The following is a 7,101-nucleotide window of genomic DNA, read 5'->3' on the forward strand; positions in this document are numbered from 1 at the left end:
CTCTCTCTCTCTCTCTCTCTCTCTCTCTCTCTCTCTCTCTCCCCCTCTCTCTCTCTCCCTCTCTCTCTCTCTCTCTCTCTCTCTCTCTCTCTCTCTCTCTCTCTCTCTCTCTCTCTCTCTCTCTCTCTCTCTCTCTCTCTCTCTCTCTTCTCTTTCTCTCTCTTTGTCTCTCTCTTTCTCTCTCTTCTCTCTCTCTCTCTCTCTCTCTCTCTCTCTCTCTCTCTCTCTCTCTCTCTCTCTCTCTCTCTCTCTCTCTCTCTCTCTGTGTGTGTCTCTCTCTCTTTGTCTCTCTGTCTCTCTCTCTCTCTCTCTCTCTCTCTCTCTCTCTCTCTCTCTCTCTCTCTCTCTCTCTCTCTCTGTGTGTGTCTCTCTCTCTTTGTCTCTCTCTCTCTGTCTCTCTCTCTCTCTCTCTCTCTCTCTCTCTCTCTCTCTCTCTCTCTCTCTCTCTCTCTCTCTCTCTCTCTCTCTCTCTCTCTCTCTCTCAGCGCCATCTGTTGCCTGGGAATTCTGCGCCGGTTTACGATGGATGTTATCGACTATTGTCTGATGCGATTTTTTTCTCCTTCCTCCTCTTATTCTTTATCGTCATCGTCGTCTCCATCTTCTCTCTTACTTTGTATTCGACGTAAGACCTTTTTTTTGCTGTTGCGGTTGTTGTTGGTATGTTATCGAAGATGATAGAGGGAGGGCGAAAGGGACGTTTGTTGTATTCGAGTTTTCGTTGTAATTTTCGCTCTTTTGTTGTTTTTATAAATAATTTAGGTACTTTCTTTCCTTTTATTTTTATCTTTTTTGTATGTTTTCTTCTTGTTCTTCTACTATTTTGTCTTCCGTCGTCTTCTTCCTTCACCACAACCTCCTCCTCCACTTCCACCTCCTCCTCTTCTTCCTCCTCCTCCTCCTCCTCCTCCTCCTCCTTCTCCTCCTCCTCCTCCTCCTCCCCTCCCCCCTCCCCTCTCTTCGTCCTCCTCCTAATCCTAATCCTCCCCCTCTTTTCTTCCTCCCTCCCCCCCTTCCCCACCTTCACCTCCTAACCTCCTCTTCCCCCTCTTCCCCTTCCTTTTCCTCCTCCTCCTTCCTTTTCTTCTTCCTCCTCCTCCTCCCCCTCCTCTTCCCCCTCCTTGTGCCTCCGCCTCCTCCTCTTCCTCCTCGGTCTACTCTTCCTCTTCCTGCTCCTACGCCACTCCCTGAGCTCTTTGCAGGTGAGAGCATCATCCGCGGAGGTTCAATGTAGCGGGTTTTGTTTACCCTTTTGCCTGCCGATTACTTCGTCGTGGGAAAATGTTTGTTCGTAAGGAGAGGAGAGGAGGCGAATGGGGATGGGGGAGGAGGCGAAGGGGGATGGGAGAGGAGGTGAAAGGGAGATGGGGGAGGAGGCGAAGGGGGATGGGGGAGGAGGCGAAGGGGGATGGGAGAGGAGGCGAAGGGGGATGGGAGAGGAGGTGAAGGGGAGATGGGGGAGGAGGCAAAGGGGGATGGGGGAGGAGGCGAAGGGGGATGGGAGAGGAGGTGAAGGGGAGATGGGGGAGGAGGCAAAGGGGGATGGGGGAGGAGGCGAAGGGGGATGGGAGAGGAGGTGAAGGGGAGATGGGGGAGGAGGCAAAGGGGGATGGGGGAGGAGGCGAAGGGGGATGGGAGAGGAGACGAAGGGGGATGGGAGAGGAGGTGAAGGGGAGATGGGGGAGGAGGCAAAGGGGGATGGGGGAGGGAAGGCGAAGGGAATTAGGGGGAGGGGGTTGGGGAGGGAGGGTAGGGATTGAGGACGAGGGGGAGGAGAACTCTTGCGCATCGCTTGCCTCTTTTGTGCTTTTTTGCTTTAGTTTACAGCCATTTTTCTTCTCTCCTCATTTCTTTTACCCATTTATGGTTGTTTTTATCTAGTGGGTATTGTGGATTTTATATTACTTCTGAATTATTGCTATTTATTGCCTTTGCTATTGTTATTAATGCCGTTGTTCTTCAGTAATGGTGCTAGTTTTTGTTCATAAATAGTTTCTTTGAACGCTGTTGCACCCGTCGAGTATTCAAGGTGTACTTATTTTTATTTTTTATTTTATTTATTATCATTATTATTATTAATTCGTTATTGTTTTTATTTTTATTCTTGTTATTAATTAATATAATTTGTCATAATTGTTTTTCGTGAAAAATGGTGCCAGTAGAGAGAGCGAGAGACAGAGAGAGAGAGAGAGAGAGAGGGAGGGAGGGAGGGAGGGAGGGAGGGAGGGAGGGAGGGAGGGAGGGAGGGAGGGAGGGAGGGAGGGAGGGAGGGAGGGAGGGAGAAGAGAAAAGAAAAAGAGATAGAGAGAACCGAGAGAACAAGTCGCTTCGTGCGGTTCGGTTTCTCTCCCGTGTTCTCTCTTTAGTTGACGTCATGATAGGGATGAGCTCTGGTTCGACTTGCTTATATCTCCTTCGACTCGTCATTTGCTTATCTCCTTCGACTCGTCATTCTTTATTTTTTATTATTATATTTCTGATAATTTGCTCTAGTTAACGACCGTACTGTATAACCTGTGGTCTTTGCTGTTGTTCTTATCTTCATTAGTCGTTGTGTACGTCGTCATTATTTACAACATGATTATATATGGCATTTTCGTTTGCTGTAAGTGTCACACATGTATAGGGCCAAAACAAGGCACATTTATTCACGGTATTTATTTACTTATTTACTTACTTATTATTCACCTATTGTTTACTTATTACTTATTGTTTCCACACAGGTGAGTACGAGGGTGGCAGCAAGAGTGACCAGGGAAGCAGCCACTGTAAGTCATTATTATGAGTTACTATATATAGGTCGTTCTGTGTCACTGTGTGAGTGTGTAAGAAGAGGGAAGGGGGAGGGGACATATATATATATAGATAGATAGAGAGTCTTTTCCTGCTCATTAGCTTTCTCTTTCTTATTCTAATTCTTAAGAAATCCAGACTTACGGGAGATTTGTGCTTTCCGTTTTTTACACTGGAAAAAAACTGCAACCTCACTCTCTCAGAAATGGACAGCGAAGAGAGAGAGAAAAGAGAAAGAAGGAAGAAGAAGAAGAAAAAAAGAGGATGGAGACGAGGTTGGAGAAACGCGTAAGATGAAAGAGGTAGAAACAGAAGAATGGGGAAAAAAGGGGGAAGGAAAAGGAAGAGAGAAGAAGAGAAAAAAGGAGAAAAGAAAGAGGTAATGATAGAAATAGGAAGTAAGCGGTAGAGAAGGAAGAGGTAAAAGGTTGGGGAGGAAGAGGAGGAAAGGGAGAAGGGGAAGACAACGGAGACGGATAACAGCGAAAAGAAGAAGGAGATGAAAAAGGAGAAGTAGGAGGAAGGGGAGGAGGAGCAGGAGGAGTGAGGTGAGGAGGAGGTTAAAAGAGATGAAGAGAAGGAGGAGAGGGGGAGAGAGGGAAGGGGAAAGGGGGGGATAAAGGAAGGAAACATGCATATCCACTTATCTTTACGGTTCGAGTCTATTATGATTATTCATGGAACTTAAAAAGAAGAAGAAGGAGAGAAGATTTCCTTTTAATGCTGGATAATCGTAAGTCGATCCAAAAGCATAAAAAGAAGGAGAGGGGAAGAGGGAGGGAGAGAAAGGGGGGGGGGGGTAGAAAGAGAGAGGGAGTGAAAGAGAGGGAGAGAAAGAGGGAGGGAGGGAAAGAGGGAGGGAGAGAAAGAGGGAGGGAGAGAAAGAGGGAGGGAGAGAAAGAGAGTGAGAGTGAGAGGGAGAGAGAAAGAGAGTTAGAGAGAAAGAGTGAGAGAGAGAGAGAGAGAGAGAGAGAGAGAGAGAGAGAGAGAGAGAGAGAGAGAGAGGGAGAGGGAGGGAGAGAGGGAGGGAGGGAGGGAGGGAGAGAGAGAGAGAGAGAGAGAGAGAGAGAGAGAGAGAGAGAGAGAGAGAGAGAGAGAGTGAATGAGTCAGTGAGTGAGCGAGCGAGCGAGAGAGAGAGAGAGAGAGAGAGAGAGAGAGAGAGAGAGAGAGAGAGAGGGAGAGGGAGGGAGGGAGGGAGGGAGGGAGGGAGGGTGAGAGAGAGGGTGAGAGAGAGAGTGAGAGAGAGAGTGAGAGAGAGAGTGTGAGAGAGAGTGTGAGAGAGAGAGAGAGAGAGAGAGAGAGAGAGAGAGAGAGAGAGAGAGAGAGAGAGAGAGAGAGAGAGAGAGAGAGAGAGAGAGAGAGAAAGAAAGAAAGAAAGAAAGAAATGATGAATCTTGATGAAGAAATAATATGACAATGACGATGATTATTACAATATATTAATTGGGTCGTGATTTATTTATTTATATTTATATATACATACATACATCTACATACATATATATGTGTGTGTGTGTGTGTGTGTGTGTGTGTGTGTGACCGCGTGTGGGCGCGTGTGGGTGCACGCGCCCACGTATGTGTGTGCATGTATGTGGTTCTAAATGTAAAAACCAAATCCTTTCACGCCATGTAAATAAAGCATTAAATACTTGGATAAAAAAATGGCTCCCTCATTGCCTCAGACTCGGAGGTTAAGAGCGAGAGGAGAGGGATCAAGGGAGGGATTATCCCACCTCAAACCCACCGCCGAACGAGCCCGGTGGGTTTGGTGGGTCAGGGTGGGTTAGGGTGGGTGGGTTGTTCCCTGGGTTTAAGGAAGGAAGGGTTTTGGGGTGGGGGCGAGGGGGAGAGGCTTTGGGGACGGAAGGAAGGGGGGGGGTTTAGATAGGTGGGTTTGTTGACGAGGCCTTAGAGGAAGGGAGGAAGGGTGGGTTAGGAAGGGACGGAGCGTAGGAGGTGGGAAGGAAGGGTGGGTTAGGAAGGGTGGGTGAAATCGGGGATGGCAGGAAGGAAGGGAAGGGGTGGGTCGGGGTGGGTTAGGTGAGAGGTTAATTCACGCACTCGGCTGTCTTATCTCAGCCGCGGTGTGTTTAGGCGCGTCTTAGTTAACTTGGATTTAAAGTGGGGGGTGGGGAAGAGGGGTGGGGGTGGGGGTGGGGGTGGTGAGGTGGGGCGAGAGAGGATTTTCTCCGTGTTTTGGTACATTTGCTATTTTACTTTACTTATTTATTCTGTTATTGTTTCACTGTCTTTGTCTGTCTTTCTATTTATCTCGACTTCTCCGCCTGTCTTTCTCCGCTCCTCTTGGTTGCCTCAAGCCATTCCTTCACCCTTCCTCTTCCCACTCATTCTGTCTATCTCTCACTCCTTCCCTTCCCCCTGCCATCCTCCTCGTATTTTTTCTCTCTCTTCCTTTCCCTTCCCCTTTCTCACTCCATCACTTCCCCTATTCCTATCCCTTTGCTCATCTCCCTGACTTCCCCTCAATCTCTTCTCTCCCTCCTCCTCCCTCCTCCCCCCCCCCCCCCCCCCCCCCCTTACCCGCAAGCGACGGGCAGCGGCCCAATCGGGCGGCGGCCGGCCCGGGGCGCGCCCGACCCGCGAGGCCGGAGCGTCGGAGCGAAAGGTAACGGAGAACTGGCGATTACATTTTACTATTATTGCGAGTCTTGTCACGCATGACTTGTAAGAGCACATTTTGGCGGGCTATTGTCGTCATAATTTATCGGTTGTGGGCGTGATGGCTTCGCTCGCTTGGTATTGGTCGCCGGGAGATTTATGGCGCGCCCGCTTGTTCTGCTTTTCTTGTTGTCGATTTCATTTTGGTGGGTTGGGTTCTGTTTTTTTCTATTTGGTTTGGTTTTGCTTTGTTTGTGTGTTTGTTTTTGTGTGTTTTTTTTTTATGTTTTTCAAGTATTTTTTAAAATCGTTTATGTGTTTTTTTTAATTGTATTTTCTGTTTTAGAGGTAGATATTTTTTTTTCCATTTATTTCAATATTGTGTATCTTCACTTCAACTTTCATCTTTCATCTATTTTGATATTTTCACAATTTATTTTATCGCTATATATGAGTGTCTTCCACCTATCATATATTCACTTCTTCACTTAATAGCTTTCTTAACAGTTTTATTATATATCCTGTCAGTAGTTTATTTTTGTAACTATCATTAGTTTTGTCGTCATGTCATTGCCACAGCTGTGAAGCGTTTAAATATCTTATCGCCAGACAAGGGAAAAGGTGTGAATTATATATGTGTGTGTGTGTGTGTGTGTGTGTGTGTGTGTGTGTGTGTGTGTGTGTGTGTGTGTGTGTGTGTGTGTGTGTGTGTGTGTGTGTGTTTGTGTGTGTATATATATATATATATATATATATGTATATATATGTATATATATATGTATATATATATATATGTATATGTATATATATATTATATATATTATATATATATCTATATTAATAGAAAATGGAAACACAAGGACGTGGAGAAAGTAACAAAACTTTTAATCTGAAAAATATGAGATTCTCAGCATCTTCACCACCGGGGTCTGACATTTTTTCCATTTCTCACCTTCCAGTTAATAATATGTTTGGCATTTTTGGCATTCCAGACGCATTTCTGCCAAAGTTTCCCCGCAGCCCTGTGGTCGCCCGCGCATGATCTGCAGTAGCTTTTAATTGCTTCAGATTTTGACACTAGACTTCTTTTCCTTTCTTGGGTGTCTTTGCATTTTCCTTTGTCTCCTTTTCGCTTTTCCTTCTTTTTATTTTATTTTCTTTTTCTCCCGGTGTCTCGTTTCTCCTTTTCTTTCTTCCTATTTTCCTCCTTTTCCTCCTCTTTTTGACACCTCCTATCGTTTTCATCATTATTCGCTCTCTCCTTTCTCACTTTTTTTCCTCTCCTGTACTTTCAATACCCCTTTTCCCCACACAGCTCTCATTGTTTGTTTTCTGTTCTTCCTCCTCTGTTCTCCATCCCTACCTCTTTCCCCAATTTTTACCACATTTTCCCCTTTTTTTTTACCTTACGCTCTCACATTATCCCTCTCCTCTATCTATCCTTCCTCTTCTTTTCCTTCTCCCTCCGTTTTTTATCCTCCTCCTTCTATCCCCTCTTCCCCTCTGCCTCGTCCTCCCTTTCCTTCTCCCCTGTTCTCTTTCCCTCCATCCACGCCTCCTCTTCCTTCATCTCCCCCTCCATCCACACCTCCTCCTCCTCCCTCATCTCCCCCTCCATCCACACCTCCTCCTCCTCCCTCATCTCCCCTCATCCTTCCCCAACGCCTCACGGGGGTCAGCCGGCGCGA

This window comes from Penaeus chinensis, chromosome 36, assembly GCF_019202785.1.
Source record: "Penaeus chinensis breed Huanghai No. 1 chromosome 36, ASM1920278v2, whole genome shotgun sequence".
Classification (NCBI taxonomy): Eukaryota; Metazoa; Arthropoda; class Malacostraca; order Decapoda; family Penaeidae; genus Penaeus; species Penaeus chinensis.